The following is a 15,600-nucleotide window of genomic DNA, read 5'->3' as shown; positions in this document are numbered from 1 at the left end:
GAGACCAGCAGCTTGCTGCACCACGAGGAGAGGCAATGACAGTCCCTGAAGAACCTATCCCCTCCAACAAAGGGACAGGAAAGAAAGCCTAAAAAGTGGTATTAGGAGGAGACACTCCACTGCAGACCTACACCTCAGAACACCTGGTCACAGCTCACTCTGGCAACCGCAGGAACCAGGCCCTGGCTGCCAGCCTTGTGGACCTGGGAGTGCCAGACCAACAAAGGTCGACTTAAAATGGTGGGAACAGAAGTTATCTCTGCATCAGGTATGAAGTGAAGGGTACTCCCGCAGACATCAGAAGCAGAGACTTATGCTATAATAAACACAAATCTAGGCTGGGCGGTGGTGGCGCACGCCTTTAATCCCAGCACTCGGGAGGCAGAGGCAGGCGGATCTTTGTGAGTTCGAGGCCAGCCTGGTCTACAGAGTGAGTTCCAGGAAAGGCACAAAGCTACACAGAGAAGCCCTGTCTCGAAACCCCCCCCAAAAAAAAACCCACCAATCTAACTGTGTTTGTGTATAGATGGAAACAGCAACACTAAAAATGTAGCAGCATTCATAATTGCCAAAAAAGAAAGGTAGCATGTCATCACTTGACTTGTATCCTGAAAACAACACTGATGAGAAAGAACCAAAGACCTACACAAGGAGACGTCTCATCGATGGGCTAGAAGACACACATAGTAAAGAGACCAGTTCTCCAAAACTGGCACACAAGCTGAACAAAATCCTTATAAAAATCCCAGTCACTTTGTGGAGATATAGGCAACGTAATTCTAATATGTATATGGAAGGGAAAGGAATAGGAAGAACTAAAATTCTTGAAGAGAGTCGGGTTGAGGGAAACATTTCATCCAATTTCAAGTCGTGTTTTGGATGTGCAGTAATCACAACAGAGTGATTTTTATAGAGATATAGCCCCTGGATCAATGGATCAGAACAGAGAACCGGACATAAACCCATGCAAATATCTCTAGTGGACTTTCAATGAAGGTTTGACACACTCCAATGGGAGAAGGACATGGCTCAGCTGTGGCTATGGGAATGGTAAATAGTGTGGATGCTACTTGACAGTTTGGGGTTTTGTTTTTGGGTTTTTTGTTTTTGTTTGGTTGTTGGTTTTGGTTTGGTTTGGTTTTGGGTCACTAAACAAACCACACTATGAACTGAAGTCCTCTGAAGAAGCTCCATCCATGCAGACTTGAACCCCAAGATGTGGAGAGGTGGAATGTGGGAAACTGTCCCTTTCAGTGGTCCCTGGTTTTCACACGGTGTCTGACCACTGGTAAAGCTCTTAAAATGTATCTCTAGTCTCAGCTGACCTCCTGTGTCCACCAACCCTAAACCTAAGGACATTATAACATCTGAAACCTATAGGAGAGACTGCGTCCATGCTGTCCTTGGCCACCGTGCCCACCATCGTATTTGGTAAGCATGACAATTTATGACCTTATTTGATCCGTGGTTATAAAAGTTCACACAGCCTCTTCTACAGTGAAACATGTCATTCAGGACAACTTCTGAAGCTGCTATGAGTTTCTTCTTCTTCTTCTTCTTCTTCTTCTTCTTCTTCTTCTTCTTCTTCTTCTTCTTCTTCTTCTCCTCCTCCTCCTCCTTCTTCTTCTTCTTCTCCTTCTCCTCCACCTCCTCCTCTCCCTCCTCTTCTTCTTTTCTTCTTCTATCAAATACTTTGTCGAGTTTCACTTATTCTTCCATGCTGTGAGTTTCCCTCTTCTAGTTGGATTTTTTAGAACTCAACAAAATTACTTTAAAACTAATATGCAACCAAAACTGTCTACTAGATGCAGTAACATCTTTCTATAGTAGTCTACTGACACATGGACCCATGGCCACTGAGAGCAAGGAAAGGTCTAAGTGTTCTTGGAACTGGGGCTGGTTACATGAGCTTACCTGTGAGTCTCTCTTCTATTGTACTTGTAAATTTCAATGATGAAAGACTTTTCAATTTTCCTTTTTAGTACTGACAAAAGAGCATATTCCCTGATGAACAGAGCAAGGAAAGGTCAAATATAGATCCATATAAATGATAAGGACTATATCATACAACATTAGGAAATAGTAATGGAATTTAAAAAATAAAACAGTATCTGGCTATAAATAAGATCAATACCAACACATTACACAGCATGAGAGGTACATTCTCAGAGATTAAATCTTAACAGTTAAAAAATAAAATGAAAGCCAGGCATGGTGGCATATGCCTTTAATCCCAGCACTTGGAAGGCAGAAGCAGGCAGATCTCTATGAGTTCAAGCCCAGCTTGGTCTACAGAGCAAGTTCCAGGATAGGCTCCAAAGCTACACAGAGAAACCCTATCTCAAAAAACCCAAATAATAAAATAATAATAATAATAATAATAATAATATCAAGGTGCCTGCCATAGGGCCTTTGTGGATGGGTAAAGGTTTTTAAAATAAGAATTCCCAACCATGATTGCTGTGGGATGGTCTTTCTGTATGCTGCGAATATGTGTTGCTCCCATTGGTTAATAAATACAGCTGCTTTAGCCTATGGTAAGGCAGGAAAAGAGCCAGGTGGAAATCCAAGCAGAGAGGGGGAGAAGAAGCACAGAATCAGAGCAGATGCCATGAAGCTGCCCAAGGAACAAGATGCCAGCAGACCAGTAACGCCACAGCCATGTGGCAAAATATAGATTAATAGAAATGGGTTAAGATGTCAGAGCTAGCTAGCAATAAACCTAAGCCATAGACCAAACAGTTTGTAATTAATATAAGCGTCTGTGTGCTTACTTGGGACCAAGCGGCTGCAGGACACAGGAAAACTTTTGGTTACGCATGAGATCCATAGTTTAGTGAAACAAAACAAAACAGAATCTACCATCAACTCAAAAAACATAGTTCTCCCCTAAAGGGAATAATGGCTAGCCTATCAGATATGAACAACCACGGCCCAAGAACATGGATTCAGACTGCCCCAAATACCATATTCCAGCATAATGGCTTCATGAAGATGTACAGTTACAGAGCCAAAGGAAGCCAAGGTGCTTGTCAAACACACTAGTGAAAACTCCAGGAAAGCAGATCACTCAAAGACCGACGGTCACTGCTGCGTGCTCCAGATGCCTTCAACGATGACATCCTTAACTTTGGGGTTGGTGGAAGCTGGGGGGCTGTTGTCAGTATACCTCAGAAAGTCTCCCACAATCATCACAAGACTGTAAGGTCAGCACAGAAGTGGGCAATGAATGACTATTAAAAGGGCCATAGGCAGTCCAAGATAATTTGACTCTGAATCTGCAACATTTCGCTGCTCTGCCATCGAAAAGTCCTAATAGGTCACTCAGGCTCGTACATTTTTACAGGTGTGGATTTTCTCTGGGGACCTCGTGTTAGCACCAATAATTTCCATACAGTGGAAGCTGTTGCATGTGTTCATAAGCCTTTATAGAGCTGGGGCGGGGTGCTTATAGTACTGCAAACAACCGAGACGGTGTTTAAATAGTTCCTGCAAACCATCAAGAAAATGACAGAAAATTCAACAGAAAAAAAAAAATGAAATGATGTAGAGAGAATGATGATCCCAGGATGCCTGCATCTGAACTCCGGAATCTAGGAACATATCGTTTCAGGGACTCCACAGATGTGGTTGAGTCGAATTTGGGATGAGATCATTGAGTATCATCCTTTGGGCAATGTGATTGCCAGCGTCTCCACAGAGGAGGCTGGTGGGACCAGAGGCACGAGGGTGGAATCCAGCAGATGCTACACCACCTCCAGGAATGCCCGCTTGGAGGCTAAAGAGGCAGGAAGCATCGCTGGCTGCAGGCCCCTCCAGAACCCAGGAGAGCCTGTGGTGATTAGAAGAGCAGCCAGAGGAGGCCAGATTGGGAAAATAATGCTGGGTGTGCAGGGAGCTTCACCAATCCCTAGAAAGAGAAGAAAGGCAGAATTTAAAACAACAGGGAAACCCCCCCCCTCTGCTCTGTGTTATGAAAGCTGTGGGGAGACAGATCCGGACCATCTGCAAGATGGCAGCTACTCAGCTGTCCATTTCAAGCTGTGCAGCATCCTCTGTGGTTCCGTGTAGGATGTCTGCGAAATTAGTGTGCTGCCCCGGGAGTTTCCAGCATTCTTAAATGTGTCTACGCACTTGTGTGTATGTATGTTGCTCACTAATACGGGGAAGCAACTGTTCACCAGGGAGGAGGCAGCCACCTGACATGTCCAGGCTGAACTTAGGGACCAGGTAACCATCTCCTCAGATGGCAGAGCCATGGACACAGGCAGCGACTTGACCAGGCCAGGCAACAGGAAGCAACAACAGCCAGAGTGTAGATGTGGTGTGTGGTGGTAGTCAAAGCGGAAGTGGAAAAAATACCTGCCAGTGACTATGATTCCCTGGAACCAGATTTCCGGGGGCCACATGCTGTTTCCTGGGTCCTTGGTGACTTGGTACCTTTGGATCTGGACTCCTTTACAGTGTGTTTTGACTCCCACTGAACAGAAAAGATATTCATCTTTACATGTCTTCTCACTTATAAAGTATTGTCTTGTTTAATGCGAGTTCTATCGTGGAGAAGTTCCATTTGGAATCAAATGGCCATTCCCTCCCCTCATTTCCTAGCCCAGTTCCTCCCATAGCAGGGACTCTGCAGACCTAGAAGAGGCAGCCCCACTGTTTTTCCAAGAAAATCTCAGCTGTCTTCTCCAGTACTTCTGGGTCCCTTTAGGTACTGGATGGTTTTGTGTGTCAATTTGACACAAGCTACAGTCATCAGAGAGGAAGGAGCCTCGGCTGAAGAAATGCCTCCATGAGCTAGAGCTATGAGGCATTTTCTCAATTAGTGATCAATGAGGGAGGACTCAGCCCATGGTGGGTGGAGCCATCCCTGAGCTGCTGGTCCTGGGTTCTATAAGAAAACAGGCTGAGCAAGCCATGGGGAGCAAGCCAGTAAGCAGCACCCCTCCATGGCCTCTGCATCAGCTCCTGCCTCTAGGTTCCTGCCCTGTTTGAGTTCCTGTCCTGACTTCCTTCAGTGGTGAACAGCTATGCGGAAGTATAAGCCAAGTAAACCCTTTCCTCCCTAACTTGCTTTTGGTCATGGTTTCAGCAACAGAAACTCTAACTATGACACTTTATGATAGGTGTGACTAGTCTTGAAACATGATCTGGCCAAGGCAGGAAGGAGCCAAGCATCAAGGCCTGCTCAGCTATTCTGACAGATCCCTATAGAGTGGACCTGACTTCCCAGGCATTTACAAAACTCTTGAGAAGTTTAAGTCAAAGATGAAGTCACCTGCAAAGAAAGGAATTTATAGACAGTGCCTTCTTGCTGCCAAGGATAACTCTAGTCTCTTTCTCTTCACATAGGGACATTCCACTGTGAAGATCCAACCATCATGCTTTCATCCGGCCTCTAGGAACCTCCCAAAGCCCTGTCTCAATGTGCTATCCAATACACATACCATAAAGGAAACTGGGGAAGACCACACCAGACCACAGTCGTACTGTTACCACCTCTGTGGATCCTGAGCTAAAGCATGGGAGAGATCCATTTCATGGTGAGGGCAGCCACTGAAAAAGACCATAGTTGACGAGGATCCTGGAGTCTGTGAGCCCCATGATCTGCTCCAGGGCTTCAAGGCAGGCACTGAGCGGACTCGTGGGGTAAAGGCACCAGGAAAGGAGCTGGTGTGCTATGCGCGGCACTGCCCCTCACAGAGGACAAGGTCACCCGTGATTTCATCTCGGGCTGTGTTACTGTTGATATCTTTGGTGATCCTACGTCTGTTAACTGCTGAACTCTACTGTATGTCGCCTACCAGACCAGGGGCTGCTGAAAGGGCATGGCAGCCTCCTGAAGAGCTACAATAAGATACAAGCAGGGCATGCACAGTAGCCCCGTGTTCATTTCTAGTTAAGACACAGGTCCACGTGGCCAGGACAGATTACCTAAGGTTCCTGTGCAATGGAAAAGGGCTGAGTTATTTGAAAGAGGACTGTGTTCATGGTATTGTAAGACTTGGACAAACAGAAGCATTTGTTACATGAGGGGCAGGGTGAGAGGGATGCTTTTTCTGCTTGAGTTTAAATATTGACCTTGAATACTGGGGTCTGCCATTCCTTGCCCTGCAGGCTGTAACCTTAGCTGCTTTTGGGGGGAGACAGATCTTGAATTCACCATGGAAAGTATTGTAGACTCCATCAAAGAACCACGCCAAGATCTGATGGATTTGGCTCAGAGGTTAGCGCACTTACCTAGCATGTATGAAGCCCTAGGGTCAATCCTCTGCACTACAAAGTCACAGAAGAAATTAGCCGTGTGAAAAAGAACTCCCCTCACCCCATTGTGTGACACCATTCCGGGGTTTCCTGAATGTCAAAAGTACAATTGGGTGTTGTGTCAAATGTCCATGTGCCTCTATCCTCTCATGTCTCACCTGGGTCCCTTGTTGGAGTCTGAGCACTTGGGCTGTGGTCTCCCTGGGATGCTCTAAGGTCATGAAAAGTTGCATTCAGCTGTGGTCACTGAATTGAGATAAAGTCCTGCTGCCCCAGAGCACATTGCCAGGATAAGAGTCTATGGAAATGTGAGTCTGAGGCACTTACATCCTGAAGGACCTTCTGCATCTTAACATGTTCTTGGAAAGTATAAATAGATAAACAGGACAAGGAGCCTTTTAGGGACCCTCCAGGCCAAAGTGTCCTTGAGAGCACCTTCTCATCGCACACTCAGAGGAGAGCGCATTAGTATTTGGAACAGCAGGTTTGGGGATGCAAAATGGCAAAGTTAATAGTCCAAGTGGGCAGCAGGCCTCTTGTGAAAGCTTCAAACAGCCAGGAGTGCCCGTGCAGTTCCCTGTATGAGTCTTGAAGGCCAGCTGGACAACGGTGACATGGGTTGGTGCTCTCTGTAGGTCACACTGCCCTGCTGGTAGCAACACGCACAACTTCCCAAGCAGTACAGCAAGAAAAGCCACAGAAACAAATCCAGCATTTCTGTCACTGAGATGCTTAAGAGTGACCTAGAAGACCCCTGGAGCCAGTGCTGACTTTCCATGTCCAAGAGAAACGTTCCCAAATCACAAGTGATGTGACTTGTTCCAGTAAAAACAGAGCATGCAATTGGGGGATACACATTCCGGGTTTCTGCAGTCATGTTTGTGAGTGGTATATCTGGAGCCCAATCATCCTATCCCATACACAGAGAGAGACAGGGGGAGAGAGGGAGAGGGAGAGGGAGAGGGAGAGGGAGAGGGAGAGGGAGAGAGAGAGAGAGAGAGAGAGAGAGAGAGAGAGAGAGAGAGAGAGAGAGAAACTACTTCTGCAAATATCTTTGGTCCAAGCAGATGACACTTCACAGCCATGGGTCAATGTACAGGAAACTGTCACATCACCACACTGCTCACCTAAATGTTCCACTGACGTTGACCTTGCTCTGGGGACACTTGCCAGGTTAAAAAAAGGAGAGGGGAAGAGTAACTGTTGTAAGACAGAGGAAACCCATGGGGAAAAAAATGGTGCCTTTGGCACAGAGATAAAAGACCTGGAAGCCATGGAGTATGATTTTCAAACTAGAAAAGTGGTTTTGGTTTCTTTTGAATTAAAAAAAAAAAAAACCAAAACTGTACTTTAATGTTGGTTCTGATTATTCAGTGCACTTCATATGCCCCTGGAGTTCTCAAACATTATTTATCGTGAAAATAACACAAACATAGAACTCTAGGGAAAGAAAAGACACCGGGCATTGCTGGTTCATGGCTGAGACCTCTATGCCAAAGGCAGATTCTATAGGAAAACAAAGGCAACTGCGTGTTCTTGGGAGCAAATGAGGACATCTGTGTGCCTTAATGCTTCAGTCTGAGGGAGAGGAGACAGTCCTCCTGAGGACAGATAATTCCGATCTAGCAGGAGCAGCTTGAGATGGAGCAAGGCCATGTGTGCAGATCCTATCTGCGGCACTATGTTTGAACAAAAAAGGCTGTGTCTCGGGGAGCTATGCAGGGGGAGAAGGGAAGTCCAGATCTCTCTGCCTGTTTCTGGCTGCCTTGAGCTAGCTGCATCCAGAACTAACTCCTTGTCCTCCCTGTGGGAGTCACGTGCTCCTCAACCACAGAGCAGAGACCACATGGATACCTGGCACCTGGGATCCTCAGCCTCAGGGGCCAGAGCTTGGTCTAGCACTGACTTTTGCCCTGTTTGCAACTGAGGACCAATCAGAGAAAGGTAAACTGTTTCTTCCATCCGCACTGAGGCCTTTCCAGTGAGGCCCCAGCCCAGGGCTGAGCGCCCACCAGGACCATGGCGCTCTAGCTACTGCAAGCCTTTAATTCAGGTTACAGACTCCAGGAGGCCACTGGAGTCTCACCCTCTGTGGCCCCCCAGTACCAAGCATGATATTAATCTCTGCCCCCGGGATCTGTTCATTTTCACACTCTGGAACACATGACTAAACTCCGTAGGAAATCTTAGTGAAGCCTGGGCAGGTAAGATAAAGACCATAAATAGGAACCTAACTAAAAAGAGTGGCCCTTCCATGGTGGCCCTGCAGCCCCCTGGGGCACACGGAAGTTGCTTTCACTCCTGTATTCATGATTTCTCCCAAGACATTGTCACCAATACAATAGGGACCTAAAGTATTTGTAGTTAGCATGTCCGATGACAGTTCCCTTTAATTTGGGGGCGTGGAGTTGTCTCTGACCACCACAGAGATATTGCTGCCGCCAAAGAGCTCCGTTTTGCCAAGAACTTTCTTGAGAGGTGTTTCCTAGATTTTAACCATCAGGAGTATTGTTAGTATCCTGGAAGAAAATGAGCCTGTCATTGGGAATGACCCAGACAGCTGCTTGGGATACAGAGCCCTTTGGTAGGTTGATATTATAGGTGTATAATTTCAAAACATTCCAATCTGCAGATATAACATCCCATATTTGTTCTCTCTCCTCCTCTCCCTCCCTCCCTTCTCTTCCTCCCTCACCCTCTCTCCCCCTCCCTTCCTCCCTCCCTCCCTCCCTCCCTCCCTCCCTCTGATTTCTACACTTTACAGGGTTATCCAGTAGGAATTCAGAAGGGAATGAAGCCGGGTGGTGGTGGCGCACACCTTTGATCCTAGCACTCAGGAAGCAGAGGCAGGCGGATCTCTGTGAGTTCGAGGCCAGCCTGGGCTACCAAGTGAGCTCCAGGAAAGGCGCAAAGCTACACAGAGAAACCCTGTCTCAAAAAAAAAAAAAAAAAAGAAGGGAATGAAATTGGGGGAGGGTCACCCCTTGCCTTGGTTAGGGTGACTATTGCTGTGACGGAACACCGTGATCAAAGCAACTTGGGGAGGAAAGGGTTTGACTTATATGTCCACATCACTGTTCATCCTTGAAGGAAGACAGGACAGGAACTCAAACAGGGCGGGAACCTGGAGGCAGAAGTTGATGAAGGGGCCATGGAGGGATGCTGCTTACTGGCTTGCTCCTCACAGCTTGCTCAGCCTGCTTTCTTATAGAACCCAGGACCCCCCAGCCCAGGGATGGCTCCACCCACCATGGGCTGGGCTCTCCTCCATCATGCACCAATTAAGAAAATGCCATACAGGCTTGTCCACAGCCTGATCTTTCACATAGGTTCCCTCCTCTCCCATGACTTCAGCTTGTGTCAAACTGACACAGAAGCATCCAGCGCAGTCCTGAAGGGGCTGGGTGAGAGCAGCCCAGAATCTCCCACACTCAGCTACTGCCGTGGAAAGGAGCCGCTCAGAAATGAGCCGCACTGTAAACTGTGAGCAGGGGTTTCCCTCCCGGCAGAGCAGGGGTTCCCCTCCGAGGCAGGTCCTTGGCTCAGGACCGGGAAAGGGGTTGGTTGGTCATTTTGCTTTGCTTTTGTCCTGTGCCCCGGAGGCCTAGCGCCTGCCAGGCAAGCACGTCACCACGGAGCTATAAATTACAAGAGAAACGAGGTCGTCACGGAAGCTCCTACCGAAAAATCAAAGACACAGCCGTCGGGGCACCGGCCCGGAGTGAGCCTCTTGGTCCGGACACACTCGGCTTTGACTCCCCTTCTGACGGCGCTGATTCCCACCCCTCCTCCCAGAACCTGTGTTTATACAGACCCGCGATCCTTTACAGGCCATCTGACCACATCAAAGCCTGCGACCAAACAGGAACCCCCACCCCCAAATGCTTGCAGTCTGCTCAGATACGAAAACAGCAGGTTGCAGGGGAGGGAGGGGGCGCGCCCTGCAGTTCCTCAGATACCGACTTCTGAATGTCGCTTTGCCTTTGTCAGAGTTGCGGATCACTCGGAAAGACTCCCTTCGCCCCTTCCCTGTCCGCTTTCCTCTCTCCCTTCTTCCTTCTTTCCCTCCCAGTCAGCCTTCCCCCTTTCCTTCCAGAGACCTCTCTGGAGAGCCCTGAGGATCAAAGGTCCCGGGAATAACTGCATTTCGTTCAGTTTTGTGAGCCGACTGACCCACCTTCCCTAGACAACACACAGGCAGCTGACTGAAGGAGGAGGGCTCTTGGGGCAGGCCCCCGTGACTTCAGAAAAATCAAAGCTGTCTTGCCTCAGACGACCTTGGCTGTTTGTACCCGCCAAGCCAGAGTCTGCTATCACCAGATCCGTGTGGCTAGTGAGACTTCAGTGCAGCTGTGGATTTCTACTTTTTACCTCTTACCTCTTTTTTTTTTAATTCCTTTATTTAAGGGAATAAGAAAAAAAATCTAAATATCTATTTTTATATTTTGTTTTACAATTATACAAAGTATTTTTATAATTATTTTAAAGGTAGCTTCTTGTTAAGCCTCAAACCTGGGAAGAATGGCCGAGGTGCTGATTGAACATATCAGCGTGGATCTGTCTGCCAGGGTCTCCCAGCATTCCTCAGTCCCTACCGGTTACAGGGTATGGCTAGCATACCCTGCCCCCACTGCCCTGAAATTCTCCAGCCTAGGGGCTGAGCTGCCCTTGCCATATAACCGAGCCATTTTGGTTGCCCGGACCTTTTGTCTACCCTTTACCCTCCTGGCCCCTTGTCTCCTGGTCTCCTGGCTCTCCCCTCCCCCTCTCTTCACCTGACTCCGTCAGTGTCAAGAGTCACGTTCACTCTTGACTCTCCCAAAAGTCCCTGCCTCTGACTATGCTCTCCCTTGTATCTACAGTAAACTTTCTCCTCTGCCATATCTAGGAGCAGACCGGTCCTCCTTTTTTATTTCTTTTCTTTTTTTCATTCACTTCTAATTTTGTCAGTTTGAGGGCATTTCAAGATGTTTCCCATGAAAGACACCGGCTTACAAGTTTTCGTAGATGCTTACAAAGTATCTAAAGATACTATTATTGTGATGATGAGCCACAGCTTACTATGAAATTCCATGAATTTGGAAACTTTCTTAAGATTTACTATACTTCCTGTCTCGAAAAACCAAAAAAAAAAAAAAAAAAAAAAGATTTACTATACTTTTTTAAAAATTCCTCTGACATAAATAGGTGTGAAACCTAGGTATTGGCTAAACACTCCTGGTTTAAGCCATTTTAGTCAGAATTTTAAAAAAAAATTGGTCTGAGTCCCAGAAATGAGACCTAAAGGAAATGCAGTTTCCTTTCAGACATTTACAGGAGCTCAATCTCTCCCTAAGCCAGAGAGCGTTCAGCCCTTTGCCGCTGTGAGCTGCTTACCTGTGGGAAATCCAAAGTGCTCCCAGTTATCATAGTTCTGTTCCCACACACCACTTCAGTTACATGGCAGCCCCTCTGGGAAGTAACATATCCATGCATATGATGAACTCATAGGGTGCTCATGATCTGCAGCTGATCTCTTTTTACAAAGACCATTCATCTCATAATAAATGTGTCCTATTCTATTGCCAAACTGTGAGTAATAGTTTCTCCTCTGGATGTACACTCAGCAGCCCTCACCAACTAATACCCCGATAATAGGTTTCTCCACCAACGCAGTAGGCCAGATCAAGCTGGATTGAAAAAGCAAAAGAACAGGTTTGTTTGAGCAAAGCGACTCCTGGGTGTCTCCTCCAGCCCCCAGAGATCCCGGCAGGGCAGGGGCAGGAAAGAAATCACATAGCAGATCTAAAGGAGGGAGCTTAAATACCCTGTAGTCGTGTGTGTGTATGTGTGTGTGTGTGTGTGTGTGTGTGTGTGTGTGTGTGTGTGTGTGTAGGGGGTGATGATGTGTCCGCCACAAGCTTTTTTGTGCCCAAGTATGGTATGCTTGGGCAGGACTTGGGGCGCTGGCAACTTCAGGGACGGAGCTACCGCTAGGAATGCAGAACTGGTCTTTGGCGGCTTTTCTTTATTAGAGATTCTCTGCGGGCTGGGTTTGGAGAGGGAGAAAAATGGGGTTTCCCAGAGCGAGCTGGAGGTCCGAGCCAACACCCTCAGCTGCTTCGGTTCGTGTTGTCCACGAGTCCTTGGTTGGATGGTCTGGGCCTCACAACAGCCCGGTCATCAGACTTCCTGGAAGCTAGCAACCTAGTTAGGTCTTGGTGTTGCAGAAGGTGGATGACAAAGTACAGCATGCTTTTTTTTTTCTTTCTTTTAACCTGAGTTTCAGAGCCACCAGGAGCTTCTTCAGACAGAATATTGCCCCTTGAGGTCCTGATATGTGGACCAAGGTGGGCCCAGCCAAATTGATAACAAGCCTGAAGCCATCCCAGCCATGTGATCCAAATCGCTGTCCCAGGAGTTTTATGTTAAGGAACTAGTTGTCTTAACTCACCAACTCAAACATGGATATCCGATAATCCACTGGGCCTATTGTGGGAGTCTGAATGATGAATGTCCCCCAGAGGCTCAGTCATTTGAATACACAGTCGTGGTGCCGTTTGTGGTAGTTTAGGAGGTCGGGCCTTGCTGGAGGAAGTCCGTCACTAGAAGCAGGCTTTGAGACTACATAGCCCATACTACCCCCAGTTTTCTCTGCTCTCTCTCCCCTTCCTGCTCCAGCCACTGTCCCTGCTGCTTGCTGATCAGCCTTACCGCCATGATTTCCTCTTAGTCCTTTGTAAGCAGAGCGATAAACGCTCCCTAAGCTGTTCCAGGTTGGGGGGGGGGTGTCACAACAGAAAAGTAATAAATACATCTATACTTGCAATGACTTTTCTGAACCCAAATCCTAGACACAGACACGACAAGCATGCATGTCTCAGGTGGTTTCTGGTTGCAGGAGGCATCACAGGAACCCCACCCTCCGCCTAGTCCTATTGAAGACAGCCCTGGGCAGTACCCTAGTCTGCAGAGTTCACGTTCTACTCTGGGTCCAAAGAGAAGACACCGCACAGCCGTCTGCCTGGCTAAGCTCAGATAGGGCAGCTCCACCATGGCGGCGGGAAGGTTTCTTGACACTGTGTGACTATATACATCATAAGAAGTAGATGCGAAAGAAAGAGCCCATCTCCTCCTCCCTCTTCCTCCTCCCTCTTCCTCCTCCATCTTCCTCCTCCCTTCTCCTTCTTTCCCTCCTCCTCTTCTCCCTCCTCCTCTTTTGGCTTTGAAGTATTTCTTATAGTATTAACTGACTTCAACGAAGTCACCAAAGTATCTTCAGCTGGTTTTTGTCTGGGCAAAGGTCCTTTCAACTGCATTCTGGAAATTCTGTGTTATCTTATCCCTTGAGGCATCCAGGGACATTCCACTTTTCTCTAGAGTAGGCTTCAGTATCTACTACCCCACCCAGGTTTCTTCCTGAAAGATGGACTGAGCAGAGGAGAGGCAGGCCAGGAGGGGGCCCTGCCTTGAGCCATGCAGTGGAATCTTCCTAGAGCACCATTCGGTAGCAATTGTCTCCTGCTACAATACTTGACTAAAAGCAACATAAGTTGGCTCACCGTGTGAAGCTCTAGTCTCCCTTAGTACCCTGACTCACCCTAAAACATCCACAGAAACACATGGACAAACCCCGAGGGAATACACTCCAGCTCTCTGGAGTCCCAAAATGAATACCCAAAATGAACCTTCCTAAGACCACACTGGACTGAGCTGACGTGTCTAGGCCGTCAGGAGGGAAGTTAATGGCTCTCAGAGCTGGTGGCCGGAGACCGTTCCCCTGCAAGGGACCAACAGCAACAGGAAGGTTCTGGTTTTGTCTGCAAGGCAGAGAGCTCTTTGATGATTTCTGTTAAGCAGCTACACTATTGTAAAAAGAAACAAAACATTGGTCTTTTCTCTCTTCCTGGTCCCTCCAAAACTGAGCAATTCCGGAGCATTCTTCTCCTATCAATACAGCGGCTTGCTTGAATGCCGTGGGAATCTCTTGAAAAAGGACGTAATTAGAAACACAGGTTGTATTCTCAAGGCGTTGACTGGAATGGTGGTAGGAACGAGGCCAGTGTGAGTAGACTGTCACTTTTGCAGCTCAGCTGACATTATAGACCCAATGCTTCTGCTGGTCTAAGTGGTAGGCTCTCAGCCTTGCGTGTAGCTCTCACTAGCGGGCAGGTTGAGGAAGCTTCAGAGTCTTTGGGCCCTGGTGATAAGACAGGAATCCATCCAAGTTACTTGTGCTAAAGGCCAAGCCTGGTGCTGAACTCTTCATTTTTGTAGTCCCAGGTAGCTTTTCAAAAGACAAATCTGAGATTCCCTAGATAGACAGGGATGGGAAGTGGGGTTCCCACAAGCAAATTTAAAGCAACTTTCTGGTAAATTATTTCTCTTGCTATGGTCGGCATGTTTGTGTTCTCCTGGAATTTATAAGTTGAAGTTCTAATCTTCGAGGAGATGGTGTGAGGAATGTGCATGCAGCCTTCAGTCATGGGCCAGAGCCTCATAATGGCGCTGGTGCCCTGAGATGGGAGCACCAGAGAGCCGCCTGCTCTTTCCCACTAAGAGCACAGAGAGGAGGCAGCAGACTTTCTGTGACCAGGGAATCTGCTCATCTCCAGAACTCTGAGGGGAAAAAAAAAAAGTACTCCTTTAGGCCACTCAGCCGAAGATGTTTTGTTATAGCAGCCTACACAGCCCTAGGTACTGCACTGTGTAAATGACTAGTAGAAATCTAAGAGGACAGATTTATTATTTTGTGAGTGCAAGGACAGTGGTACAAGTCCCAAAGTGCAGCGGCTTGGTTTATATTTGACCAACATGGAGACTGTACGGAAAGATTTTGTTTCCGTGGAGAACTGTGGCGCTCCGCAGCGTGGAGCCTCAGATTCCCCCGTTTCTTCCCACATCCGCTGTAGCACTCCAAATCTTCCCCTACTCTGCTCCCTCCTGACTTGGTGACTGTGTGAAAGCTGCCATTTTCCCAGAGTCGTAAGTAGAAGTGGGGCCTGGATATAAGCATACCAGGTAAGCATAGTAAGCTCCCTTTAGACTACCCTAGTGTCCACCTCCGGGGCATGCAAACCCAGTCTCAGATGCCCTATGGACTCAGATAATGCTTGACAACCATTAGCTGCGGTTTTTTTGGTTTTTTTTTTTTTTTTTTTTTTTTTTTTTTTTTACATTCCTGGAAATGCCCTTCATTAAATGCCTGGTCACTGGCAAGTCCCAGATAATATCCCAGACACCAATCCCAAGGAATGTTTAGCTGGTCCTTAACAAACAAAAGTGGCCTGATGGGAAATATGTTCAGAAGGGACCTTAGATCGTGGATTCTACCTTGCCAAACTCCAGCCAGCA

This window comes from Peromyscus leucopus, chromosome 17, assembly GCF_004664715.2.
Source record: "Peromyscus leucopus breed LL Stock chromosome 17, UCI_PerLeu_2.1, whole genome shotgun sequence".
Lineage (NCBI taxonomy): Eukaryota > Metazoa > Chordata > Mammalia > Rodentia > Cricetidae > Peromyscus > Peromyscus leucopus.
This window is presented reverse-complemented; position numbering follows the sequence as displayed.